Source organism: Eptatretus burgeri, chromosome 8, assembly GCF_056783735.1.
Source record: "Eptatretus burgeri isolate ZD-2024b chromosome 8, Ebu_testis_v1, whole genome shotgun sequence".
Taxonomy (NCBI): domain Eukaryota; kingdom Metazoa; phylum Chordata; class Myxini; order Myxiniformes; family Myxinidae; genus Eptatretus; species Eptatretus burgeri.
The window spans coordinates 16,028,762-16,039,077 of NC_140968.1; the positions used below are offsets into that span (position 1 = coordinate 16,028,762).

General features: G+C 49.9%; 1 protein-coding gene across 1 annotated transcript in view; it reads left to right on the forward strand.

Annotated features, from left to right (window-relative positions):
• Nucleotides 1-499, forward strand: part of LOC147021192 (uncharacterized) — a 33,905-nt gene extending 33,406 nt beyond the window's left edge. Inside the window, exon 4 of the mRNA XM_085893685.1 lies at nt 87-499. The gene's annotated coding sequence lies outside the window, so the exon portion shown is untranslated. The remainder of the gene's footprint in view (nt 1-86) is intronic.
• Nucleotides 500-10,316: the final 9,817 nt, after the last annotated feature.

Sequence of the window (10,316 nt, forward strand, 5' to 3'; positions counted from 1 at the left end):
ATGCTGGTTCAAGGAAATATCCAGATGTGATTTTACACTTTTGTTAGCTTCAGATTTAAAATCTTTCCCTCATCTTCTCAATCCAGACCACAGAGCCATATGTGATCCATCCAAGCACCAAGATGGGATGACGTCATTCTGTGCCGAGGTTGAACTCACCTCTCTGATCTCTGAATATCATACAAAATTCCTGTCAACCTTCAGTTCATAAATATTCCTTGGCCCTTCAAAATTAGGCTGACCTCCAGATGGCTGCTGCCACAAAGCTGTGAATGATCTCTTTCTGGAACCCTGAACATGTCAGGGTGGTGTCATCAACTGGGAAAGAAAAACAGACTTCATCTCACTGAACGCGATGTATGAATGCAATATTCCAATGTACTTTAGAATCAGAGGAAGACTGTTGCTTATTGAGGTGCCTCTGAATTCTCCATATCGATATGTTGTGCTTGTTTTCATTTGCATATGTTTTATTGTTTAAATAAATGACTCAAATGTACAGGAGGAATTGAGAATTTCTTCGACAATTTAGCAAGCCAGAGGCAGAAGCATTAAGACCTGGAGGAGCGTGATTGCAGAGTGGGCTGATGGTCGACACGGTTTTCCAGAGCAGATAAGGTGAGGGCCGATAATCCCTGTGGGAAATTCATTTTCATGAATTCAAGATGTGTTTGAATACAAGTCAACTCACATGATCAGTGTTTGGCCTGCAAGAGCATTTATGAAATGTAAAATAAATAAACAAGCAGTCATAGACTGGTACTTACGAAATCGTCAACTTGACCTCTGACCTTGTCTATTAAACGCTGTCTCTCGAGAAGGTAGCGACGCAAACCAGAAGTTTGTACGATGATTCTGTACCAAACCATCAAAAATCGAATGTTTGACCTCACTGTGACCTTGACCTTTGACCGATTTTGACCAAAATCTAATCAGCACTAGCCATCACCCTCCTGAATCGCGTGGTGTAATTTGACATTGGCAGCTTCTTCCGTTCTCGAGTTATCGTGCCTACAAACAAACACACAAACACACACACAAATGCACACACAAACACACACACAAATACACAAACAAACAAACAAACAAACAAACACACAAAGAGATGACGGAAGTCATCAATGTACTTACGAAATCTTAATAAAATAAGATTCAAAGATAGAAAGTGTTGAAGCTTGAGATATTGTTCAACCTAATATGATCTTGAGTGCATACGAGACCAAGAGGTTATGACAATTTTTCAGCATGGCATTGGCCAAAAAGTAATAAAACTCTATTAACATTATATTAAGGTGGATATGAGGGTGGTGTTGGTTGGTTTTATCTTCTCGGTTCTGGTAAATATGAGAATAACAATTGACTGTTAAAATTCTGTGCAATTGTCGTCGAAAGTCCCGAGGGGTGCACATCCGTGCAGGCATTGCGGGTAATTAATCACGAGCTTGCAGTGTCTTCCGGTGTATCGTGGAGCGATTCCTGGTGTAATGGGGTTGCAGAGGAAAAAAAAACTTTGGTTCGATCCCATAAAATTTGGAAAGATTATGAGAAGTTTTTGAATGAGCGGAAATACAATGGCATTGCTGGAAGATGAAAGGTGAAAGGCATTTGGATTTAAATGTGAATCCTCCATGTGAGACGATTAAAAGATATTTTCATCTCCATTTGATATATGCCATGTGCATTGACGCTTTGTGGATTCTGCAGGTACAATTATGGAGTGCCTTCACCACTTGTATCACCCTTGCATTCTTCCACATGCTCTATCCGTTTGGCAGCCTCTGCACACTCCCACACTCTGTTTCTCAGGTCAACACAGTTTGAAATTCCTCTAGTTTTTTTTTCCCATGCACTGCCAAATTCTGTAAATCCCAACCTGCATCCTGTTTCCCAGCAACATAAACCTTTACCAGTTTAAGAGAGATATGAAGAGGTATCACGTTTCCCAGCGATTTCCCCTTCGTACCATCTGTTTTCCTGGCGACGTTCTCCATTGTCCTAGTCTGATTAAACTGTCACATGAAGTGGTCCCAAGAGTTCATGCAACAATTGTGTTCCAGGTGGCATCATAATGAGCCTACTTTGATAAAGCTTTCTCAAAATCACAATGCGTAAATGAATTGATCGTTCAGTGTGTGGTGAAGCTCAACAAAATTTAATCATAATTTATTACAGTGTTTTATAACCACTCACCCTCATCATTCACCAGTTGGATATGAAAAAAACACCAAACCCTAATTCGAGGTAGATAGACCTTTTCAACTTTCCAATGCCAAATCAAGCACTGTCGAATACCCCGAGCAATCAGTGCAAGGGTATTGAGAGATCGAGTTATTTATGTAAAGTGCAACCCCACCGCAGTGGTGTTGTTGAGGCCCATCAAATGAGAGGAAACAATAGCCAGAGAGGCACTCATGAGTCGGGGACATACCGTGGGAGGAAGGATTCTGTGAAATGGGTGATGTCTGTTTCATTGGCAGCAGCTTGCATTAAGCGATCTATCGAGTTAGAGCAGAGAGCTTGGTTGCTTGAGGTCCATCTGAATACCAAGCTTCATCTGAATCCGTCCACACTTTTTGGGATATCCTGCACACAAACAGCCAGACAGAGAGGAGGAGGATATTGGGACCATACTCTGTCCAGAGCGTTGGTGCTGCTTAAGCAGTCACCTTGGCTATTGGGCACAATCCTGGATGGGTCACCACTCCGACATAGTATACCAGCATGCTGGCACTCATTTTGCCGACCTCGGAAGGATGACAGGCTGAGTTAACCCCACCTGCCATTAATTCAACAGCTGAGCAGGATTTGAACTCAGGACCTGACGATCCAAACCCCACCACCATAACCATTAAGCCAACACCAGGTTTTGACAGACAGAAAGGGGTGAAACCATACCCTTCCACTTTTGGTGGCAGAGGTAATTGGACGAGATTTTGCATCTGTTGGTTAGAGGAGAAGCATCTGTGTGTGGTGTGCCCACTGCCGCCGCTCCCTGATTGTATCTATCTATAATTCCAGCTGTGTGTGTGTGTGTGTGTGTGTGTGTGTGTGTGTGTGTGTGTGTGTGTGTGTGTGTGTGTGTGTGTGTGTGTGTGTGTGTGTGTGTGTGTGTGTGTGTGTGTGTGTGTGTGTGTGTGTGTGTGTGTGTGACACCGCTGTTTCTCGACAACCACTGGTCCGATCTAATTGAAACTTGCCAGATATATTGCTGGGGCCCTGAGGATGTGCCTTTTCAAGGTTTTTTATTAATCGGACAAGTGCTTCCCAAGTTATGGCCATTTATTTACCAAACCAATGACAGGACACGTTGTTGCGTGGGCGTGGCCGATGGGGAAGGGAAGCTCAGCCGCGTTCCCCATTCCAGATTACAACGTACGGACTTCTGGATAGTGATGACTTCGTGTATTCTAATAATTTCTCGATTTCTTATGCGCATTTATAGATAAACACAATGCCGCAAGTTATGATCGTTTTCATATGAGACGGTGGATAAATTTCGGTAACATCAGAGTGCTGGAATGCTCCGAACCAGGAAGTAATTTTTTTCTCTTCTCTTCTCTTTTTTTCGTTGCGATGACATTGCAAAAAGGCAAAATACGTTGGCGCTAATTGAATAATTGGCCATTAAAACCTAAATTGCGAATCATCGTAACTGTGATATGCGAACTTCCGCGCCACGCACGTACGGGCATGCGAGAGCGAGGAAACGGCCTGTGTGGTTGTTGTTTGTTGCTCGCGGTTGGAGTCTTTATTTATTCTTTTTTTTACGGGCACGTACTAGTTAACAGCAAATGGTGTGAACCCGGGACCTCTCATCCATTGATATTTCTTATATTCCTGTATTTGTGAGTCCGATTTGAATTCAGAAACAAAACATTTGTGGTTCACATTTTTGCAATTGCCACTCTCTCGTGGAAACACTGAAAATTATGTTTGTTGTTTTTTTATGCACATAGTCGAGGCTCATTGAATAAAAGTCTATTTGAATTGCAGTTTAGCACGAGCAACGCCAGGTTAAAAGTCTCTTGAGTAGAACTGAGTCATTGAAAAACACACACACAGCGTGTGCACAAAAAGCCTCTTCAGCATTCACACATCATTTCATAATGATTGTGTTTTTGAAGGGATATGACAGCAGCACATGGATGAAGATGTATCAGAAAAACAAAAACAATCTGGTTTGGAAAACTTGGCTTTCATGAGTTAGATGCAGCATCTGGCAGTGACAAGTTCAAAAAACAAGTGTAAAAATCCCCGAACCGGAAGGCAACACGAGGGATCGCAAAATTAGAGTGTGGCTGATATTCACCAACTTATGGTAATAAGGAGTCAAACATGAAGAAACGCTTTTCTCTGAAATGGTTCCTTCACGCACGTGTGTGAAGACACACACACACACACACACACACACACACACACACACACACACACACACACACACACACACACACACACACACACACACACACACACACACACACACACACACACACACACACACACACACACACACACACACACACACACACACACACACATATTGTTACGGCTGTGGAAATTTGCAATATACTGGAAAAGTCCTCAGCTTTGATATATCGATAAGTTCATGTGTAGTTAGTCCACAGCCGTTGTTTCGAGGGAATATGTGTGATTCATCCGGGCTGCGACGCTTTGAGTTAGCCATTTTTCTTTATCTATCATTATTTTGGACCAATCACCCCCCAACAACGAAACCAGCACAGAAAACCCCCCACCACCTTCACCTTTCTCCTTCCACAACCATCAACCACACCACCTGTCAACACCGAACGTCGTGCTGTCCAGGGCCCGTTCGGTGATTGTTGCCGACTGCGTCAAGCCGCAAGTACAAATGGATGCCTTTACGGGAGAGGAAATCAGATCAGGGGAGGCTCACGCCCCCTTTTTCTCCGTCCAATGGGCGAGCGTCGGGCGGTGTGGCCCCGCCTCCAAGCGCGATGCATGTGGATTCCTTTTAGGAGGAAATTCGGATCAAGAGAGGCTCACGCCCCCTTTTTGCCTGACCAATGGCTGAATGTCAGGTGGCGTGGCCCCGCCTCCAAGCACGTTTTGATCCGTGAATTTACATTCACGCTCCTCCCCCGGTCTAAAAAGACGCGAGCACAAGGCGACTCGCGTGTGCTGGGCTTCCTGGTCGAGTGAAGACGGAGGTCGTGGCATCTGAGTCGTGTGTTTGCGGGGATCGGACGGCGAAGGGGACGGAGCTCGGAGTTGAGGTCGAGGGACGAGTCGCGGAGTGAAGAAGGGATGCGGAAGAGGGCTCAGGGGCGAGAGTTCGCCGGAGTCTGTGCGGTCCCAAGGCCCCGCTAGCGGGACGGAGCGTCCACCATTCCCCTCTCTCCACCCCGAGCATCAACAATTTCCCCCATCCACGCTGAGATAGCTCCGGTAACCCCGTCCGCTCCCCGCCCCATCCGTGGTGTCGACCGACCAACACGTGCCTGCACAACGCACGCCTAAAGGAGCTCACCGACCACGCCAGGGGCATGGAGTCAGACACGTTACGCTGACATTGCGGCTAGCCCGCCATCGCGCCACAAGGGCGCGGGTAAGACCCCTTCGGTCTCGTGGACCTGGCCGCTCACCCAGGTCCCACGTACATTTGGTCCACGGACCTGTCTCCCCCCTTGCCTATGAGGGTGGCTTTTCTTTGCTTTTTGTGTAAATGTGTGTGTGGCACCAGTCTTTTAAGTAAACCTGAATAAGTGCTTGTATATTGCTTTATTCGGTGGTAACTCTTTTGCTTGCCTTTACTGCATGACTGTATATTCGTGCTTACTTTCACTGTATGGCTGCAAATACGTGCCTACTCTGCATGTGTAATAATCTACTTGCTTGCGTCCTTTCCTCATTTGCGTTTCGTTGTTTCGTTGCGTCCTTTCCTTCATTTGAAAGTTCCATCTTGCATCACGTAAGGGATTGGTAGTGGGTGTCGACACCCAATAAATAATCTGAACCGTCGAGGTCGGCGATAACTCCGCTCGGTTATCCCTGCAGCATGGAACGTGCCGCTTAAGCAGTTCGTGTCTGGAGTCGACCTGCGGCGTGGTACAACTCCTCGGTACGCTACCCGCGCGGGTACTGAGGTATATCAACATTCAGCGATTCACCCTATTTCGCGCGGGTAGAATGCGGACTGGGTTGTGGTGAGGTTAAACCCCCACCCGTGGCTAGCTCCTTGGCGGTATATCCAAGAGGGTCACGACTGAATTGTCCGTTCCGGTGGGCGACGCGTCGCGATTTGAGTTACGTGGCCGTTCGCACGCCAGGCGAGCCAGAATTCGTAACACTGATGTCCGGGAGTGGGATTCAAATCCATCCCGCCTCCAACTAAATTTACAGAACCGGATCAAGGGTGAGTGGAGCGACCCTCCGTGTTCCATTTAATGACGAGCAATTTAAATTTAATCCCTTACGAGAAATAAGATGGAGTCTCAAGGCGAGCGGGAGCCGGGGGTAGAAATGGATTTAGAATTGTTAGAATCCATGGTCCAGGATGAAATCCCCGAGCAGGAAATGCTGGTTGTACAGGACGAACTCCCCCAATCAAACCCAGAGCCCGAAATGGGTGCGGCAGCGGCCGTGGTGTATGGCACCTCCCTCCCCCTCTCTGCCAAAACCCCCCGATCCTGGCCGAATCGGCTCAGCCGAGTGCACCCGACATGGCCCAGCTCTGCGCTATGCTGGCGGGAGTAAACGCGACTATGCAACAAATGAACGAAAAAAATGGATGGAAATATGCAACAAATGAACGAAAAAATGGATGCAAATGCGTGTAGAATGGAGAATAAAATGGATGGCAATGTACAAACGCTGCGGGGTGAGATGCAGAGCATGGGGATAGGCCTACAGGATAAACTGAAAGAGGAGGTCGGCACGATACGAGTGGGGGTGAACGGGTTGAAGAAGAATGTAGAAGAAGTGCGGTCCGCGGTGAAGGTGGGCGAGGCAGACGTAAGAAAAAAATGGTGATGGTTGCAAGAGAAATGCGAGAAGTAAAAGGACAAGACCAAATAAAGGGGGAAATGAAGAGGAACACGATGACGATAGAACAATTAAAGAAAGCAGGGGGAAATAAAAGAGGGATTGGGAGACGTGAAGGAGGAGTGTGAAAAGAGACATCGAGAAATGACGAAGAGGGTGGAAAACCTGTGGCAGGAGGTAAAAATGGAGACACAGAAGGGAATAGAGGCCGTGGGGAACGAATGTAGAAAGAGACATGAGGAATAATAATGGAAATGGAGCGGAGAGCTGAAGAAAAAGACAGTGGAACTGGGGAAACGAATAGAAACATACGAGGGCAAGACGAAAGAGCAGTTTAGGACAACGGGGAGGAAATATCCAAGACAAATAAGGAAGTGACACAGGTAAAAGGGGAAATGGAGCAAATAAGAGAGAAAATCGGGGAGCTATCGTGAGTGACGAAAAGGGAGGAGAACGGGAGATGGGAGAATTAAATGAAGTAGTAGAGGGGAAAATGGAGGATATGGAGAGGAGGCTCCATATAAGGAGCAGGCAAAATGTGTGGAGACCCAGTGGGAGAAACAGGGTGTCCTCCTTCGGGAACAGGGGGAGAGGATATGCTCCCTCGAGGCGGATCGTGCCCAGGTGGGGCCGGTGTCACAGGACAGAGTAGGAGGGTTGCACGACGTGGGGGTGTGCATGCTGAGTTTGGGGAGGGGGGTAGAGGCCGCGGGGTCTTTTGGCCTAATGTGGGCCCCCAGTATGACTGTTCCGGTGGGGGTGCAGAATGCGCGGCCGGTGGCTTGGGAGAGTAAGCGGGACGGTGCGGAGCACGCACAGACATGGACGGGGATGGTAGATTCCCCGGGCAAATGGCTCGGGCCCTGCGGGAGTGGGGCACCATTGGGATCTGGGGGTCCACCCTTCCAGGTGTCCCTCGGGGACTGGAGGGTGGAACCTCGAAAGAACCGAGGGTGCCGCTGCTCCCGTACGATGGCAAGACGGACCTGAGGGCATTTCTAGCCCAGTTCCGCTGCATGTTCAGAAGCAATGGCTGGAGCCAGGTGCAGGGCACGGCACAGCTCACGGCGGCCCTCCATGGTGCGGCACTAGAGGTCCTGACCACAGTACCTGAGGAAGGGGCGACACTGGAGGACCTCTATTCGGCCCTAAAAAACCGATTTGGCATGGACCAGCAGAGCGAGCTTGTTAAAGCTCAGCTCAGTGGGCGCAAACGACGCTCCCAGGAATCTATGGGAGAATTGGCACACGATATTCGCCGCTCGGTGGGGATCGCACATGCCAACATCCCACCGGAGTACCGGGAGGAACTTGCCCTGGACCACTTTCTCCGGGCAATAGGGGGTACCGATGTCGGAGCGATGCTAACCGCATGGCGTCCGAAACCCTCCAGAAGGCGGCTGATGCTGCAGCCTGTTGGGAAGCAGCAAAAGCGTCGTCTGGAGGGCGGGGCGACTTGCGGTGGCAGTCCGGCAGGCGGGCCCCGTGGAGGACAGTGCGCTGGGAGCCGGGGCGACCCTGGGCGACCAAGCGCGAATGGAAAAAATGGTGCAGGGCATGTTCGACCGCCGGTTCGGGAGACCTGGGGAAAGGCAGCCTGACCCAGGAACGGCGAGGGATGGGCCATCAGGGGTACCCCAATTTGGAACGGAGGGGGGTATAATTCGGCGTACCGGAGGCAAACACCTTACCAGAGGAGGTGTTATAATTGTGGCGCGAGGGACCACCTGCAACGGGAGTGAAACACCCCGCGCAGGGAAAGGCCCCCGCGAAGGGAAGAGCCACGGCCCCCCAGACCATCAACTCCGCCCCGGGCCGATAGGGATAGCCAGGCCCAACCATCACCCCCCCCACCAGTCCCAGGGAAACTAAAAAGTGCCGAACATGCAGGGCCGTGTTTGGCAGACTCAGACGGGGAAGAGCCCTCAGAACTGCGACAGGTCATCAATTGTGGCCAAATTGGCAATGGTAGTTTGGCAATTCGATGCAAAATTGCCGGGGTAGGGGTAGACGCCGTTGTGGACACAGGAGCGAGCGCCACGATCATCAGCCCTGTGGTCCTTGATTCGAGTGTAGACGGTTGGGATGAGATCCACCGTCTGCAAAACCATAGTTTGCAGCTAGCTTCCGGGGCAACGGCCCCATCATAGGACGTGGTTTCGTGTCCTTTAAATTGGGCACTGTGAAAATGAGGATAGAGGTTTGGGTGGCGAAGGTGTGCGACCCATGTCTGATAGGGTTGGATGTGCTAACTGCCGGTGGTTGTAAAATCGACTTGGGCCGAGGGGTCATGCAGTTGGGTGGTGAGGAATTGCCATTAGGGGGTGTGGGCACGGATGAGAGGGTGGAGCTGGAGGCTCCCAACTCCGTGGTCATTCCCCCGGGTGCCGAGGTGGTGGTCTTGGCCCGGTGGCGAGCACACCCAACTTGGCAGGGCTCCTGCGGCCTGGCGGAACTACCGGCAGGGCAATCAACCCCGGGTTTAGTCGTGGGCCGCACCCTGGTAAATACCGACGTGCCAGTCATGCCCGTTCGGGTGATAAATGTAAGCACGGAACCACGCACTATCAAGAGGGGCACGAAGGTGGCAGATTGCACCCCAATGATAGAGGTCGCAGAGCTGAGGGACGATAACATCGAGCCGGACCGGCCCTGGAGGGAGTCTCCAGACTTTATTAGGACTTGGCCCGGTCCCATTGGCGAGATGGTAAATCGGAGTAGCGTAGATTTGGAGGATGCCCAGCGGGAGGCCATATACAAACTGGTCGACCGACACATGGGAATCTTCTCCTTGTCACCCGAGGATATTGGATGTACGGGCCTGGTGCAACATCAGATCCACACCGATGGGGCCCGGCCTGTCCGTCAGCCTGCTCGAAGGCTCCCATGGAACAAGCGAGAGGAGGCTGATGAACAGGTTTAAAAGATGCTCAATGCAGGTGTCATTGAGCCCTCGGGAAGTCCTTGGATGTCACCAGTTGTGCTGGTCAAAAAGAAGGATGGGACCACGCGTTTCTGCGTGGACTATGGCCAGCTGAACAATGTGACACTCAAAGATTCCTATCCCCTGCCTAGAATTGACGATACCCTCAACGCCGTTTCAGGCTCGAAATGGTTCTCAACCTTTGACCTCAAGAGTGGGTATTGGCAGGTGGAGATGGATAAGACGGGGAAGGAGAAAATGGCATTTTCCACAGGGAAGGGACTGTATCAGTTCACTGTGATGCCGTTCAGTTTGTGTAACGCCCCCGCCACCTTTGAGAGATTGATGGAGCGTGTGCTAGGCGGCATGC